This window comes from Lithobates pipiens, unplaced genomic scaffold, assembly GCF_037356315.1.
Source record: "Lithobates pipiens isolate NorthernLeopardFrog02 unplaced genomic scaffold, aLitPip1_a1.2 Scaffold_10, whole genome shotgun sequence".
In the NCBI taxonomy this organism is placed as follows: domain Eukaryota; kingdom Metazoa; phylum Chordata; class Amphibia; order Anura; family Ranidae; genus Lithobates; species Lithobates pipiens.
Window position 1 is genome coordinate 107,233,218 of NW_027507686.1, and position 18,718 is coordinate 107,251,935.

The 18,718-nt window shown below is 49.6% G+C and overlaps 1 pseudogene; it reads right to left on the bottom strand.

Moving 5' to 3' along the window:
- Positions 1-17,777: 17,777 nt before the first annotated feature.
- On the bottom strand, positions 17,778-17,896 carry LOC143947790 (5S ribosomal RNA; annotated as a pseudogene).
- Between the last annotated feature and the right edge of the window lie 822 nt (positions 17,897-18,718).

Below are 18,718 nucleotides of genomic sequence, written 5' to 3' on the forward strand. Positions count from 1 at the left end.
AACCCGCAGCTACATATATACACTTTTATCGCACATGCAGCCACTGACACCTTAGGGAGAGAACTTAGGGGGGAAAAAATAAATTACTACAGTTCTCTCAGGTTGGAAAATATTTATTGCATTTAGCATACTTATATATTACTGTGAAACAGAATAACAGCCTTCTGCCATTGTTATTCTTTATAGTTTGTTGTTGGGACAAAACTGTCAGTCATTGATTGTCTCTCCCTAAGCTTTCAGCCCGCTGCATGTGCAAAACTGTATGTCCTGTATCTGTGGCTGTCTACATATTCCAGTACTATACACTATACCACACTGTGTTCCAGATATGGGCAGAGACTTCCAGAAACAGACTAGTCTACATTGCTTGCTGTGATTGCCCGAACACCGCTGCTGTAGACCAGACTGTAGACTGTGTTCCAGGATGTCTCTGCTCATACCCGGGGGCCGGAAAACAGTGTGGTCTACTGTATGACTGTGTGTGTAACCCGCAGCTACATACATACACTTTTATCGCACATGCAGCCGCTGACACCTTAGGGAGAGATAACTGAATTACTACTAGTTCTTCTGGTTTAAGTTGAAAATTAATAAAGTCTAAGACATTAAGTCTTCTTAGACTTAGTCTTAGTCGTTTTATTTTTATATTATTTTATTTCATTTTTTTTATTTATTTTGTTATGGTTCAATGTGCACTGACTGCAGTCTACACTGTAGGATATGCGGTAGTAATTTATCATTTAATTTTGTATTTTATTTGATTTTATGATTTTATCTTCTGTGTCCACTGTCCAATTTATTTGGGTTGCTTTATTAAAGTACTGTTATTTTCCATTACTGGACTATTCTTTTATTCATAAAATTAATGATTCAGTTGAATATGAATACTATAATGAATAATACTATATAAGGCGATTTTATATATCTTTTTTTTTATATATATATATATATATATATATATATAAAAAGCCATTTTCGGTTTCGGTGCTGTTTCGGTATCGGTTTCGGTTTTCGGCCTAGTGTATTTTTCATTTTCGGTATCGGTTTCGGCACCAAAAAACCCATTCGGTGCATCCCTACTACTGTGCCCATCAAACTCTGCCGCTGTGCCCAAATGCCACTGCTGTGAACATCAAATGCCACCGCTGTGCCCATCAAATGCCGCCACTGTGCCCATCAAATGCTACCACTGTGCCCATCAAATGCTGCTACTGTGCCCATCAAATGCTGCCACTGTGAATCCCCACTGCCCGTTCACTGTCTGCCTGCCACTTACCCTGTCTTGGTGGGGCAGCGGGTAACGGCCATGAGCGGGATCCTCCATGCAGCTACTGCCATCCTCATCTCCCGTCCTCTCCTCCTGATGGGCGTCCAAGAGCTGTGTCTATCGTTTCAGCCAATCAAGTGATGGGTAAAAGACCCGCACACCTGATTGGTTGAGAGGCGGTTCAGTGTTAGGAAAGTGAATATTAATTCACTTTTCTAACACACCTGGCTGGGTAGACTGTGAGCGTCAAGCATGGCGCTCGCAGTTCACCTATTTTGAAGCCTATTATAGCCCATGGCTCTAATCAGGCGCTACAAAAATACCCCCCGTCGCTGTAATTCAGGCACCCGGCACCCCAAAAGGAACCAGACACCTAAATATGGGGATGGCAGCGGTGGCCATGGATAGATTCATGCTATGCTATGCATGAATCTATCCATTGGTCATAGAGGGGGTGGAACCTGTGCACCCTTTTGGATGCACCGCCACTGATAAACACAAGCACACACACATGCATACATACACATACATATATGAACACACACACACATACATACATGCATGTTCACACACACACACATATAAGCATGCTCACACACACTCACACACATACAAGCATGCTCACACGCACACACACAAGCATGCTCACACACACACACACACACACACATACATTAATGCTCACACACACACATACATGCTCACACACACACACACATACATACAAGCATGCTCACGCACACAGATATAAGCATGCACGCACACAGATACAAGCATGCTCGCACACACACATACATGCATGCTCACACACACACACATACATGCATGCTCACACACATACATGCATGCTTACACACATGCATGCTCACACACACACATACATGCTCACACACACATACAAGCATGCTCACACACACACACACACATACAAGCATGCTCACACACAAGCATGCTCACGCACACACAAGCATGCTCACACACATGCACATACAAGCATGCTCACACACACATACAAGCATGCTCACACACACATACAAGCATGCTCACACACATACATACAAGCATGCTCACACACACGCACATACGAGCATGCTCACACACACATACATAAAAGCATGTTCACACACACACACACAAGCATGTTCACTCATACAAGCATGCTCACACACACATAAAAGCATGTTCACTCATACAAGCATGCTTACACACACACAAGCATGTTCACTCATACAAGCATGCTCACACACACACACACACATAAAAGCATGTTCACTCATACAAGCATGCTTACACACACACAAGCATGTTCACTCATACAAGCATGCTCACACACACACACACATACAAGCATGTTCACTCATACAAGCATGCTCACACACACACATACAAGCATGTTCACTCATACAAGCATGCTCACACACACACATACAATCACAAATACAGTAGATAGGCTTATTTAAAAAAAAAACAGCAGACATTTACCTCTTCCTGGCGGGTACTGCACTCTAGGGGGAGACAAAGAGCACACACTGCTTTCACTAAGCCTAATGTGAGGAGCTGCCGCACAGTGCCGATTTCAGTTCGGCTGATGATTGTGAGCTCCTCTCAGCCTTCCCTCCTATCGCAGAAGTACAGGGGGCCCTCGGGCCCCCTGCAGCAAGTGGCCCGGTCGCCATGGCGATCTTGGCGACCCCTATAATTCTGCCACTGCATCTCTGTATACTCAAGCCTATCTGCATACACGAGTCTGTATTCTGTGTTCACTAGCCTTTCTTCTGTATGCTGTAGTCTTCTATATATACTAGCTTCTCTGTACACCCTTGCATCTCTGTAAACACTGTGTGAACTAGCCAGTATTATGTATACACTCGCCGACTGTATACACTAGACTCTCTGAATACACTAGACCCTCTGTATACCACAGCCTGTCTTCTGTATACACTAGACTGTAAAAACTAGCTAGAAAAAAACAGCTTGTCTTCTGTACCCACTAGACTCTCTGTATACACTACCCAGTCTTCTGTATACACTGCCAGCTTTGATGTATACCCAAGCCTGTCTTCTGTATACACTAGTTTCTCTATATGCACTGTCCTTTCTGTATACACTCGACCCTCTCTATACACTAACCTCTCTATATACACTAACATCTTTGTATATACTAGCCTCTCTTTAACCACTTGCTTACTGGGCACTTAAACCCCCCTCAGTCCCAGACCAATTTTCAGCTTTCAGCGCTGATGCACTTTGAATGACAATTGCGCGGGCATACAACACTGTACCCAAATGAAATTTTTATCATTTTTTTCCCACAAATAGAGCTTTCTTTTGGTGGTATTTAGTTACAGCTCGGAGTTTTATTTTTTGCTAAACAAACAAAAAAAGATGCAAAAAAATAAAAAAATAAAATCATGTTTTAATAGTTTGTTCTAAAATTTTGCAAACGGGTCATTTTTCTCCTTCATTGAAGTGCGCTGATTAGGCGGCACTGATAGGCTGCATTGGTGGGCACTGATGGGCTGCATTGGTGGGCACTGATAGGCTGCATTGGTGGGCACTGATAGGCTGCACTGGTGGGCACTGATAGGCTGCACTGGTGGGCACTGATAGGCATAGTTAAGGCGGCACTAATAGGCACAGATAAGGCGGCACCGATGGGCACAGATAAGGCAGCACAGATAAGATGGGCACAGATAAGATGGCACGGATGGGTGGCACGGATGGGTGGCACGGATGGGTGGCACGGATGGGTACCACTGATAGATGGGACTGATGGGCACTGATAGGTGGCACTGATAGGTGGCTCTGATAGGTGGCACTGCTGGGCACTGATGGGCGGCACTGCTGGGCACTGATGGGCGGCACTGCTGGGCACTGATGGGCGGCACTGAGGCAGATTGTGGGCACTGTGGGTGGCACTGCTGGGTGGCACTGCTGGGTGGCACTGCGGGTGGCACTGCTGGGTGGCACTGTGGGCACTGCCGGGTGGCACTGTGGGCACTGCTGGGTGGCACTGATGGGGGGCTCTAACTTTTATTAAATTGGCACTGCAGGGGGCAGGTGGGCACTGGCAGGGGGCAGGTGAGCGCTTACATTACTGGCCGTGATCGGGATTGATGTCCCGATCACGGCCGCCGGTGATCGGCTTTTTTTTTTTCTCCTCGCGCTATCAGCGCGAGGAGGAATAATAGCCGATTACCGGCTCCGTTCTATCACATGATCAGCTGTCATTGGCTGACAGCTGATCACGTGATAAGGGGTCGGGATCGACCCCTTGCACGGATCGGTGATCAGGCGAGTCTCATGGACTCGCCGATCACAGAGCGCGCCGCGCGCCCCCCTCAGGGGGCGCGCAGGCCGCTCGTACACGGGACGACGTCAATAGACGTAGTCCCGGAAATGTAGGTCCGCGCTAATGCCGTCATTTGGCAATAGCGCGGTACCGAAGTGGTTAAACTAGCCTCTCTGTGTACCCCAGCCTCACTGTTTACTCAAGCATCTCTGTATACTCAAGCCTATCTGCATACACGAGTCTGTATTCTGTATTCACTATCCTTTCTTCTGTATGCTGTAGTCTTCTATATATACTAGCTTCTCTGTACACCCTTGCATCTCTGTAAACACTGTGTGAACTAGCCAGTATTATGTATACACTCGCCGACTGTATACACTAGACTCTCTGAATACACTAGACCCTCTGTATACCGCAGCCTGTCTTCTGTATACACTAGACTGTAAAAACTAGCTAGAAAAAAACAGCTTGTCTTCTGTACCCACTAGACTCTCTGTATACACTACCCAGTCTTCTGTATACACTGTCAGCTTTGATGTATACCCAAGCCTGTCTTCTGTATACACTAGTTTCTCTATATGCACTGTCCTTTCTGTATACACTCGACCCTCTCTATACACTAACCTCTCTATATACACCAGGGCTTGACAAATTTGCTTGGAATCTAGGAGCCAGCTTAAAAAGTTAGGAGCCAGGTCGGTAACGGCGATCCGGACCTGTCCCTGGCCTGACATGGAGACGAGTGAGGGGAAGATAGCGCCTCCGTCCCCCCGTCTCAAAGTCATTGCCCATAGTTCTTAGAGGGACATTTTATTTATTTTATTTTTTCGAATGACAAATTAATTTTTTTAATTGCATTTTAGTGTAAATATGAGATCTGAGGTCTCTCTGACCCCCGATCTCATATTTAAGAGCACTTGTCATGCTTTTTCTATTACAAGGGATTTTTACATTCCTTGTAATAAGAATAAAAGTGACACAAATTTTTTTTTAAAAGAACAGTGAAAAAAATAAAAATAAAAAAGTTAAAATAAGGAAAAATATATATATATATTTTTAAACGCGCCCTGTCCCGCCCGCATATGAAAGCGGTGTTCAAACCACACATAGGAGGTATCGCCGTGATCTGTAGAGCGAGAGCAATAATTCTAGCCCTAGACCTCCTCTGTAACTCAAAACATACAACCTGTAGAATTTATTTAAACGTCGCCTATGGAGATTTTAAAGGGTAAAAGTTTGTCGCCATTCCATGAGTGGGTGCAATTTTGAAGCGTGACATGTTGGGTATTAATTTACTCGGCGTAACATTATCTTTCACAATATAAAAAAAAAATTGGGCTAACTTTGTTGTCTTACTTTTTTATTAACTAAATTATTTTTCCCAAAAAAAGTGCGCTTGTAAGTCCGCTGCGCAAATACGATGTGACAGACAGTATTGCAACAACCACCATTTTATTCTCTAGGGTGTTAGAATAAAAAATATATATAATGTTTAGGGGGTTCTAAATAAAGAGAAGTAGATAGGCAGGTAATAAAAAAACAGGCAGAGCAAGCTCCATTAGCATTGCTGGTTGTCATACCAACGGCCACCACAAGAGGGCGCCAGGTTCCAGAAGGAATCATAGGACCCCAGAAGGCCTCAAAGCCGCGGCCTCAATTACCGGCCGTCGGCGGAACGGACCGACGCGATCACGCTGGGGGGTCCACGGAGACAGGATACCCCCAGCTGTGCTGCCCCAAGCGCCAGGTCGCTATTTCTAGTCGCAAATGCGACCTGTCGCCCGGTTTTGTCGAGCCCTGATATACACTAACATCTTTGTATATGCTAGCCTCTCTTTAACCACTTGCTTACTGGGCACTTAAACCCCCCTCAGTCCCAGACCAATTTTCAGCTTTCAGCGCTGATGCACTTTGAATGGCAATTGCGCGGGCATACAACACTGTACCCAAATGAAATTTTTATCATTTTTTTCCCACAAATAGAGCTTTCTTTTGGTGGTATTTAGTTACAGCTCGGAGTTTTATTTTTTGCTAAACAAACAAAAAAAGATGCAAAAAAAAAAAAATCATGTTTTAATAGTTTGTTATAAAATGTTGAAAACGGGTCATTTTTCTCCTTCATTGAAGTGCGCTGATTAGGCGGCACTGATAGGCTGCATTGGTGGGCACTGATGGGCTGCATTGGTGGGCACTGATAGGCTGCACTGGTGGGCACTGATAGGCATAGTTAAGGCGGCACTAATAGGCACAGATAAGGCGGCACCGATGGGCACAGATAAGGCGGCACTGATGGGCAAAGATGGGCACAGATAAGGTGGCACGGATGGGTGGCACGGATGGGTGGCATGGATGGGCACTGATAGGTACCACTGATAGATGGGACTGATGGGCACTGATAGGTGGTACTGATAGGTGGCTCTGATAGGTGGCACTGCTGGGCACTGATGGGCGGCATTGCTGGGCACTGATGGGCGGCACTGCTGGGCACTGATGGGCGGCACTGGGGTGCAGCACCTTTGAGGCAGATTGTGGGCACTGTGGGTGGCACTGTGGGTGGCACTGCTGGGTGGCACTGTGGGCACTGCTGGGTGGCACTGTGGGCACTGCTGGGTGGCAATATGGGCACTGCTGGGGGGCACTGACGGGGGGCACTTACTTTTAATTAGGGTGGCACTGCAGGGGGCAGGTGGGCACTGGCAGGGGGCAGGTGGGCACTTGCATTGCTGGCCGTGATCGGGACTTTTTGTTGTTTGATCGGCTTTTTGTTTTTCTCCTCGCGCTGTCAGCGCGAGGAGGAATACTAGCCGATTACCGGCTCCGTTATATCACATAATCAGCTGTCATTGGCTCATTGGCTGATCACGTGATAAGGGGTCGGGATCGACCCCTTGCACGGATCGGTGATCAGGCGAGTCTCATGGACTCGCCGATCACAGAGCGCGCCGCGCGCGCCCCTCAGGGGGCGCGCAGGCCGCTCGTAAACGGGACTACGTCTATTGACGTCGTCCTGGAAAAGGAGATCCGCGCTGTAGCCGTCATTTGGCTATAGCACGGATCTCAAGTGGTTAAACTAGCCTCTCTGTGTACCCCAGCCTCACTGTTTACTCTAGCATCTCTGTATACTCAAGCCTATCTGCATACACGAGTCTGTATTCTGTATTCACTAGCCTTTCTTCTGTATGCTGTAGTCTTCTATATATACTAGCTTCTCTGTACACCCTTGCATCTCTGTAAACACTGTGTGAACTAGCCAGTATTATGTATACACTCGCCGACTGTATACACTAGACTCTCTGAATACACTAGACCCTCTGTATACCACAGCCTGTCTTCTTTATACACTAGACTGTAAAAACTAGCTAGAAAAAAACAGCTTGTCTTCTGTACCCACTAGACTCTCTGTATACACTACCCAGTCTTCTGTATACACTGTCAGCTTTGATGTATACCCAAGCCTGTCTTCTGTATACACTAGTTTCTCTACATGCACTGTCCTTTCTGTATACACTCGACCCTCTCTATACATTAACCTCTCTATATACACCAGGGCTTGACAAATTTGCTTGGAATCTAGGAGCCAGCTTAAAAAGTTAGGAGCCAAGTTGGTAACGGCGATCCGGACCTGTCCCTGGCCTGACATGGAGACGAGTGAGGGGAAGATAGCGCCTCCGTCCCCCCCGTCTCCAAGTCATTGCCCATAGTTCTTAGAGGGACATTTTATTTATTTATTTTTTTCAAATGACAAATTTATTTTTTTAATTGCATTTTAGTGTAAATATGAGATCTGAGGTCTCTCTGACCCCCGATCTCATATTTAAGAGGACTTGTCACGCTTTTTCTATTACAAGGGATTTTTACATTCCTTATAATAGGAATAAAAGTGACACAAATTTTTTTTAAAAGAACAGTGAAAAAAATTAAAATAAAAAAGTTAAAATAAGGAAAAAAATATATATATATTTTTTTTAAACGCGCCCTGTCCCGCCCGCATATGAAAGCGGTGTTCAAACCACACATAGGAGGTATCGCCGTGATCTGTAGAGCGAGAGCAATAATTCTAGCCCTAGACCTCCTCTGTAACTCAAAACATGCAACCTGTAGAATTTATTTAAACGTAGCCTATGGAGATTTTAAGGGGTAAAAGTTTGTTGCCATTCCATGAGTGGGTGCAATTTTGAAGCGTGACATGTTGGGTATTAATTTACTCGGCGTAACATTATCTTTCACAATATAAAAAAAAATTGGGCTAACTTTGTTGTCTTACTTTTTTATTAACTAAATTATTTTTCCCCAAAAAAGTGCGCTTGTAAGTCCGCTGCGCAAATACGGTGTGACAGACAGTATTGCAACAACCACCATTTTATTCTCTAGGGTGTTAGAATAAAAAATATATATATAATGTTTAGGGGGTTCTAAATAAAGGGAAGTAGATAGGCAGGTAATAAAAAAACAGGCAGAGCAAGCTCCATTAGCATTGCTGGTTGTCATACCAACGGCCACCACAAGAGGGCGCCAGATTCCAGAAGGAATCATAGGACCCCAGAAGGCCTCAAAGCCGTGGCCTCAATTACCGGCCGGCGGCGGAACGGACCGACGCGATCACCCTGGGGGGGTCCACGGAGACAGGATACACCCAGCTGTGCTGCCCCAAGCGCCAGGTCGCTATTTCTAGTCGCAAATGCGACCTGACGCCCAGGTTTTGTTGAGCCCTGATATACACTAACATCTTTGTATATACTAGCCTCTCTTTAAACTAGCCTCTCTGTGTACCCCAGCCTCACTGTTTACTCTAGCATCTCTGTATACTCAAGCCTATCTGCATACACGAGTCTTTATTCTGTATTCACTAGCCTTTCTTCTGTATGCTGTAGTCTTCTATATATACTAGCTTCTCTGTACACCCTTGCATCTCTGTAAACACTGTGTGAACTAGCCAGTATTATGTATACGCTCGCCGACTGTATACACTAGACTCTCTGAATACACTAGACCCTCTGTATACCACAGCCTGTCTTCTGTATACACTAGACTGTAAAAACTAGATAGAGGGGGGCGTGTCCGGCAGCCGACCTGGAAGGACGCACATTCTGAGTGCTCTCCTCCAGCCCGCCGCTACAAGGCACTACATCGGGGACTCACCTGCGCCTTATGGGGAGATCGCGGGCCACTCGTTCCTCCTCACTCCGGGGAACGCCTCAGCCTCCACCGGGACCCTCCGCGGCCTTTAAAAACTACTTCCAGCCGCCCGAGGCCTTGCCGGGCGGCGGAAGCAAGATGGCGCCGGACGGCGCGGAGCCTCATGGACGGGCTCCTCCGGCCCCCTCTGCACTCCGGACGGATGCCGCACATCAGCCCCCGCTCCCCCCGGAGCCCGCGGGGGAGCGGGAAGTCTTCTGTCACCCCTCGGACCCTGCTCTGGACTGCCGGGAGGCCCCGGAGGGGCCGGCCAGGGATCCACTCCTCGCGCTAGGCCACAGTGACAAGATGGCGCGGATCGGGCGCCCGACGTCCTCCCAGGTACGCCAGCCCTCTCCCCTGCCTGCAACCGCACAGCCCCTGTCCCAGCCTGCCTTCTCCCAGGACGTTTTGCAGGGCAGGCATTGTTCAGGAGAGGCCACCCAGGGCTCCCCATCCCCCACTCCCCCCTCTGTGCTCTGGGGGGAGCGGGCCGTGGATCCACCACCCTCCCTGCTGGATACCCAATGTTCAGAGGCCTTCCCCCGCCTTCTACGCTCAGCTCCTCTCCCGAGCACGGCCCTCAGCTCATCCCTGTCCCCCCCATCCCTGGGCACTTTGGAGGACTCTCGGGAGTGCTCGGACTGTCTCCCTGGTGGGGATGCTGGAACACCCCTGGCGGCTGTGGGGGGGGCCCCGGGGACATGGCCGCGGCCTGCCTCTCCTAAGGCGCAGAGGCCCCCCCGTTCTCGGGACTCTAGCGAAGTCAGGGTCCGCTCAGATGTCACCCCCTCCTATGCCCAGGTGGCCCGGGCCCCTGGCCACCTCCGAGGAACTGCCCAACTGGACCCCTCACCCTGCCCCCCCATGCTACCTCCTGGGCTGATCCCAGGGGACCTCTGCCATCGTGGCCCCCCTCTCCCACCCGGGAACTGCAGCGGGGTGAGCCGCCCCTCCACTCTCAGCCCTCCTTGTCCTCATCCCGATGCCATGAGGCAGTCCGCCCTGACTGGCAGCTATACCTGCAATCTATGCCAACGAAAGAGGACTTTAAACAGCTTATTACGGAGGTACAGGCCACTTGCCGCGCTGAGATTCAGTCCCTACACACTGGCCTCAAACATCTATCTGACCGTGTGGAGATGGTGGAAGAGGAGGTCCAGGAGACCAAGCTGGCAGTCCACCGTGCTCAGGTGGAGACCTCGGACCACCGCCTCCTGCTTCGGGATATGCAACGCCACGTAGAAGACCTCGACAATAGAGGCCGCAGAAACAACATCCGCATTCGCGGCCTGCCTGAGTCGGAGGGCGCCGAGGACCTTCAGTCTTCACTGCAAACGCTATTCAACGAGATGTTGGGGGAAGACCCGGATAAGCACATTGAAATGGATAGAGCCCATCGGGCCCTGAGACCCAAAGGCCCGGCCTCCAAACCCAGGGACGTTATCTGCAGAATTCACTCCTTCCCGCTCAAGGAAGACATTATGCGCAAGTCCCGCACCATCCGAAATCTGGCCTTCGATAACTCACCGATTCAGCTTTATCCGGACCTCTCCTGGATCACACTCCAAAAACGGAGGCTGTTGCAGCCTCTTCTCGGAGCCCTGCAAGATAAGCACGTTTTATACAGATGGGGCTTCCCCTTCAGCCTGACCGCAAGACACCAAGGAAAATCGGCAACTCTCCGCTACCCGGAAGATCTTGTCCCCTTTTGTGACACTTTTGACATCCCCGTCCCCCATCTGCCTGATTGGGATCTGGTCGCCTCTCCCCCTCCGATGCCGGTGATCTGGCAGAAAGTCCCTTCAGCCAAACGGCGCAAAGGCCCGGATCCCCACCGCGGGTCACCCAAGCGTGACTGAAGTACTGGTCCTGTCCAACGGACGTCTCCCCTCTACGTTTTTTTCTTTTCCCCTGTTTTTGGGGTTTTGCTACTTTTTTCCCCCCGATTGCCGGAGCTACATGATTTCCCAGTTTTTTTTTCTCGGGCTGGCCTAGGTTGAGTCTCGAACCGGATTGACTCCCGGGTTACTGCCCCCCCCTGTGGTTTTCCACTTGTTGGTTCCTTTGGTGGAGTGGACTGTTGGTGCCTCCCTAACCCGACTTTTATTTTATTTTTGGGTTGGGGAGTCGATAAGGAACCGAGCGGATCCGGTGTCCCTATAGGACCTCCGGACCTGTTACTTGACAATGTTTTCTTTTATCTTGTACTGTGTTTCTGTCGCTCTTTTTTCCTCTCTCTCTAGGCTCTTTCCTCTTCTTGTTTCCTCAGGAGTGCCATGCCAGTGGTCCTCTCGGTCGCCGTCTCTTCTCCGGTGGTCGCCGCTCCTCCCGAGGCACCTGGGCCTCCAACGGACCGAGCTAAGTATGCCCTGTGCTCTACCCCTACTTGACCATGGCTAAGATCCTGTCCCTTAACGTTCATGGCCTCAACTCCAACAAAAAGTGGCACCTGGCACTTAGGGAGTTTCGACAGGCGGGAGCGGACATAGTAATGGTCCAGGAGACGCATTTCAACCGGGGAGACTCCTTTGCGTTTGCCTCCAGGCATTTCCCTCAGGTGTACCAGGCTTTCAACCCGCGGAAGAGAGCAGGAGTAGCCATTCTTTTCCGGCAGGGAGTCCCCTTTACTTGTACCTCTGTGCACCTAGATCCACGGGGCCACTACATTATACTCCGTGGTCTGTGGCGCACGCAGGCACTGACCTTATGCGTTCTCTACGCCCCCAATGTCCATCAACATAATTTCTTATCTAAGGTGTTTTCCCGTTTGTTTAAGACGCCCCCCGGGCTCCTGGTGATAGGGGGGGATTTTAACCTTACTCAGTCCGCACTCCGTGATCGCCTGGTGGTGGGCCTCCGGACGCCTCAGGCTAGGACCTTGAGAGACTCCAGGCTCTTCCGCCAAATTACCAGACGGCGGGGTCTTTTTGACGCCTGGCGAGCTTTGCACCCGCAAGACCGCCAGTACACCTTCTTCTCCGCTCCCCACGGCACGCACTCGCGCATTGATCACTTTTTTGTTAATAACACGACACTGCGGGCGGTCCAATCTGCAAATATACTCCCCATCTCCTGGTCAGATCACGCCCCCATAACTCTGACTCTAGCGCTGGACTCCCCCCTTTATAAGCCCTGCACCTGGAGGCTGAATAACTTTCTCCTACAGCATGCTCCGGCAAAGGCAGAGCTGGAGTCTTCGCTCCGGCACTACTTTGTCGAGAACGACACCCCAGACGTTTCCCTTACTACCCTTTGGGCCGCCCATAAGGCTGTCATCCGGGGGCGCTGTATAGCCCTGTCCTCAGCCTTGAAGCGGGACGCTGGCGGAAAAGCGACTTAAGACCCTTGAGGCCCGTCTCTTGGTCTCCCCCTCCGTCCCCACCCTTAAGCGAATCGTCCAGACTAGGCAGACACTTCGGGACCTGGCGTTGGGATCGGTTGAGAAAGCTCTGGTCCGCTTACGACAACTGTACTATGACAAGGGGAACAAGGCACAGTCGCTACTGGCCCGGAAACTGGCGGACCGTACGGTGACCTCTGCCCCGGCCCAAATTAAAAACAAGGGGGGGGACCTTTTGACTCACCCCCAGGCGATAGTGGATGCGTTCGCGGACTATTATACTGACTTGTACAACAGACCGGACATCCCCCACAATCCCCCGACCTCGGACCAGTCCGCCCGCATTACCCAGTACTTGGACAATATAGTCCTACCCCGACTGCAAGCCGCAGACCTCCGAGAACTGAATGCCTCTGTTACTGAAGAGGAGCTCTTGGAGACTGTGAAGACCCTCCCTGCCCACAAGTCCTCGGGACCGGACGGGCTCCCCTATGAATACTACAAGGCGTTTATACCCCTCTTAAGCCCATACATGACCAAGCTATTTAACTCCTTTCTCCAGCAGACCCCGGTCCCGACCGACATGCTAGGCTCGTTTATCTCCCTTATTCCCAAGCCAGACAAAGACCCGACGGTTTGCGCTAGTTATCGACCTATAGCCCTGCTGAACGCTGATTTGAAAATCTTTATGAAGCTTCTAGCGAATCGCCTTAACACAATCCTCCCTTCCCTAATACACAAGGACCAAGTGGGATTTGTCCCCTTGAGACAGGCAGGGGATAACACTAGAAAGATCATTGATCTTATTGACGTGGCGAATAGGGATAACCTAGGATCTTTGGTTCTCAGTTTGGACGCCGAGAAGGCGTTTGACCGCCTCAGCTGGCCTTTTATGGAGGCCACGCTACACCGCATGGGCTTCCGGGGCCCGTATCTGCGAGCGGTGCGGCACCTTTACACCACCCCCTCCTCGCAGGTTAAAACCCCCTTCGCCACGTCCTCTACTTTTACTATCACTAATGGCACCCGCCAGGGCTGTCCGCTCTCTCCTCTCCTTTTTGCTCTATGTGTGGAGCCTCTGGCGGCTGCCGTTCGAAGTAACCCCGATATTCGGGGGGTCCCGGTCAGAGGCAAGGAATTCAAGATTTCGCTCTTCGCAGATGACGTTATCCTTACCTTGGCTCAGCCCGGGATCTCACTCCCCAACCTCCACTCCGAGTTGGACCGCTATGGGGAACTCTCCGGCTACAAAATTAACCCGTCCAAATCGGTGGCCCTCCCCCTAAACATGGGGGCGTCTGAGACGACCCGCCTACGCTCCGCTTTCCCGTACAAATGGGAAAGCTCTTCCCTTAAATATCTGGGGGTCCTCCTTACACCATCATTCCACTCCCTGTATCAGGCTAATTTCCCCCCCCCCTTTTTCGGGCGATTAGGGATTTACTACGTAAATGGAAGGCCCATCACATATCGCTCATAGGACGGATCACGTCTATTAAAATGGTGATCCTCCCCAAGCTCCTGTATCTGTTCCAGACATTGCCGATCCCAGTCCCGTACGCACAGTTACGCGCGCTCCAGAAGGACCTGTTGAAATTCGTATGGAACTACAGAAAACACCGGGTCCCGAGCTCTGTCCTGACGGCCTCGCGCTCTGACGGCGGTTTGGCATTCCCTGACCTAGTCCGCTACTACCAGGCCTCTCAGCTGCGGGCCATAGCTTCCTGGTTTCCGCAGAAGTCTTATAATAGGTGGTCGGAGATTGAAAAGATCTGGCTAGCTCCTATACATCCGAACAGCTTCTTATGGGGAGCGAGGACTGATATAGATTCGGGTCGACTACTGGGGCCGATGGCCCAGCTTCGTCTCCTCTGGCGGAAGCTCTCCCGCGACCACAGCCTCCACTCGGAGTTCTCCCTACTGACCTCCTTCCTCTATAACCCGACTATACCGACCAGCTTGACCCACCAGATGTCCTGGCCTTGGGCCTCGCGTGACCTGTTCCACTTAGGGCACCTAGTGGACCCCAGAACACGACGGCTGTTGTCCTTTTCGGAGCTCCAGGCTAAGCACGACCTCCCCCATCAGACGTTCTACAGCTACCTACAAATTAGGCACTTTGCACAATCTAGGGCCCCTCACTTACGGTTCTCCCCGCCCTCTCCCTTTGAACAGATAATCCTGGCAGGACGGGATCGCAGAGGGTTGATCTCAGACATATACCGCGTCCTCAACGCATACCACTTTCAAACGAAGGGGAAGCACTCCTACATGAAACGCTGGGAGGGGGAATTGGGTGAGGAGCTCCCCCTTGAGACCTGGCAGGCGGTGTGGCGCCAGGCAGCCAAATCCTCTCTGTGTACACTGTACAAGGAGAATTTCTACAAAATTCTTTTCTTCTGGTACCAGACCCCGGATATTCTCCACAGGATATACCCCTCTACCTCGGATCGCTGCTGGCGATGTCTGAGGGAGCGGGGCTCCCTGTTCCATATCTACTGGGCCTGTCCCCTGATTGCCCCATACTGGCTTACGACCCGTGAGCTGCTCCAGCATCTATTCGACGTTCCTGTACCCCACTCCCCCAAATTTTTCTTGATGGGCCTGTCCCAACCCGCTCTGACTAGGCCGGGCCGGAAGCTCCTTCGGCACATCCTGACAGTGGCCCGCTGCCTGATAGCCCTTAACTGGAAGAATCCACTGCCCCCGGCTAGGCAGGCCCTTTACTCCAGGATCAAGGACCTCAAGCTCATGGAGAAGATGACTGCCAGGGTGAGGGACAGGCTTGAAGAGCATGACCTGGTCTGGGGGAGGTGGCGGCTGCTGGAGGATTGATGGTGTACCGGTGTGGACATGGTGAAGTGGACCGTTGGCACTCTATTTCTTTTTCTCTGTCTTTCCCTCTTTCTTCCCTTCTCTCTCCTCTTTTCTCCTCCACTCTTCTCGTTCGTACTACTGATGGTCCTTATTTTGTTTTAAGTTTGGCATGTAAGTTACGCAGCAGACCCCGGGTGGCCTTTCGGATTCCAGCACGGATAACTGACTTTTGGTGTCTTCTGTCCTGCTGTGCATCCTGGGTCGGCTGGTCTGATCCCGCTGTATTTCCCGGTACTGTACTTTTCTGCACTGCCCACTTACGTTGGGCCTCCTGTGTCTTGAAAGCCATGTTACTATTGCTGTATGCCTGCACTACTACTTTTGTTATGCGACCACGAAAACTTAATAAATTGTTATTTGAAAAAAAACTAGATAGAATACACCAGCTTGTCTTCTGTACCCACTAGACTCTCTGTATACACTACCCAGTCTTCTATATACACTGTCAGCTTTGATGTATACCCAAGCCTGTCTTCTGTATACACTAGTTTCTCTATATGCACTGTCCTTTCTGTATACACTCGACCCTCTCTATACACTAACCTCTCTATATACACTAACCTCTCTATATACACTAACATCTTTGTATATACTAGCCTCTCTTTAAACTAGCCTCTCTGTGTACCCCAGCCTCACTGTTTACTCTAACATCTCTGTATACTCAAACCTATCTGCATACACGAGTCTGTATTCTGTATTCACTAGCCTTTCTTCTGTATGCTGTAGTCTTCTATATATACTAGCTTCTCTGTACACCCTTGCATCTCTGTAAACACTGTGTAAACTAGCCAGTCTTATGTATACACTCGCCGACTGTATACTCTAGACTCTCTGAATACACTAGACCCTCTGTATACCACAGCCTGTCTTCTGTATACACTAGACTGTAAAAACTAGCTAGAATACACCAGTCTGTCTTCTGTACCCACTAGATTCTCTGTATACACTGCCCAGTCTTCTGTATACACTGTCAGCTTTGATGTATACCCAAGCCTGTCTTCTGTATACACTGGTCTCTCTATATGCACTGACCTTTCTCTATACACTCGACTCTCTCAATACACTAACCTCTTTATATACACTAACATCTTTGTATATACTAGCCTCTCTTTAAACTAGCCTCTCTGTGTACCCCAGCCTCACTGTTTACTCTAACATCTCTGTATACTGAAGCCTATCTGCATACACGAGTCTGTATTCTGTATTCACTAGCCTTTCTTCTGTATGCTGTAGTCTTCTATGTATACCAGCTTTTCTGTACACCCTTGCATCTCTGTAAACACTGTGTAAACTAGCCAGTCTTATGTATACACTCGCCGACTGTATACACTAGACTCTCTGAATACACTAAACCCATCCGGTATTCCCAGGAGATCTCCCAATCAAGACACTAACCAGGCCAGATCCTTCTATGGCACCTGGTCTTCCCAGGCAGTTTCCCATCCAGGTACTAACCAGGCCTGATGCTGCTTAGCCTCTGAAATCAGACGACATCAGGTGCTTTCAGGGTTATGTGGCCATAAGCGTTCTCTTCAAGACACTCCCAACCCTCTTGACAAACGCCAAGATGGTTGCCTTGAGAAACAAGCGAAAAAACAGGTCAAAGCCAACAACTTGGTATTCCCAGGCGGTCTCCCATCCAGGTACTAACCAGGCCCGACACTGTTTAGCCTCCAAGATCAGACAAGATTGGGCGCTTTCAGGGTGATGGGGCCGTAGGTGATCTCTTCGGGCACTCTCAACCCTCTTGACAAATGCCAAGATCTTCACCTTGGGAAACTAGTGAAAAAAAAAAACAGGTCAAATTCAACAACATAAAAAGAAGCCTACGACACCTGTTATTCCCAGACATTCTCCCATCCTGGTACTAACCAGGCCCGACACTGCTTAGCCTCTGAGATCAGACAAGATCGGGTGCTTTCAGGGTGATGGGGCCGTAGGTGATCTCTTTGGGCACTGTCAACCCTCTTGTTAAACACCAAGATGGTCACCTTGGGAAACAAGCGAAAATAAACAGGTCAACACCAACAACATAAAAAGAAGCCTACGGCACCTGGTATTCACAGATGGTCTCCCATACAGGTATTAACCAGGCCGTACACTGCTAGGCCTCCGAGATCAGATGAGATTGTGCGCTTTCAGGGTGATGTGGCCATAGGTGTTCTATTCAGACACTCTCAACCCTCTTGACAAATTATGGTCATCTTGGGAAACAAGTGAAAAAAAACAGGTCAAAGCCAACAACATAGACCCTGGCGGTCTCCCATCTGACCCTAACCTTGCTTAGCCTCTGAGATCGGGCGCTTTCAGGGTGATGTGGCCTTAGGCGACCGCTTCGGGACATACTCAAAACTCTTGACAGATGCTAAAATGATCACCTTGGGAAACAAGCGAAAAAAAAAACAGGTCAAAGCCAACAATATAAAAAAAAACTATGGCACCTGTAATTAGGTTCTATCCAGGCCGGACCCTGCTTAGCCTCTGAGATCAGATGAGATTTGGCGCTTTCAGGGTGATGTGGCCGCAGGAGATTTCTTTGGGCTCTCTCAGCCCTCTTGACAAATGCCAAGATGGTCACCTTGGGAAACAAGTGGAAAAAAAAACATGTCAACGCCAACATCATAAAAAGAAGCCTACGGCACCTGGTATTCCCAGTCGGTCTCCCATCCAGTTACTAATCAGGCCTGACAATGCTTAGCCTCCGAGATCAGACAAGATCGGGCTTTTTTAGGGTGATTTGGCAGTAGGCACTTTCTTTGGGCAC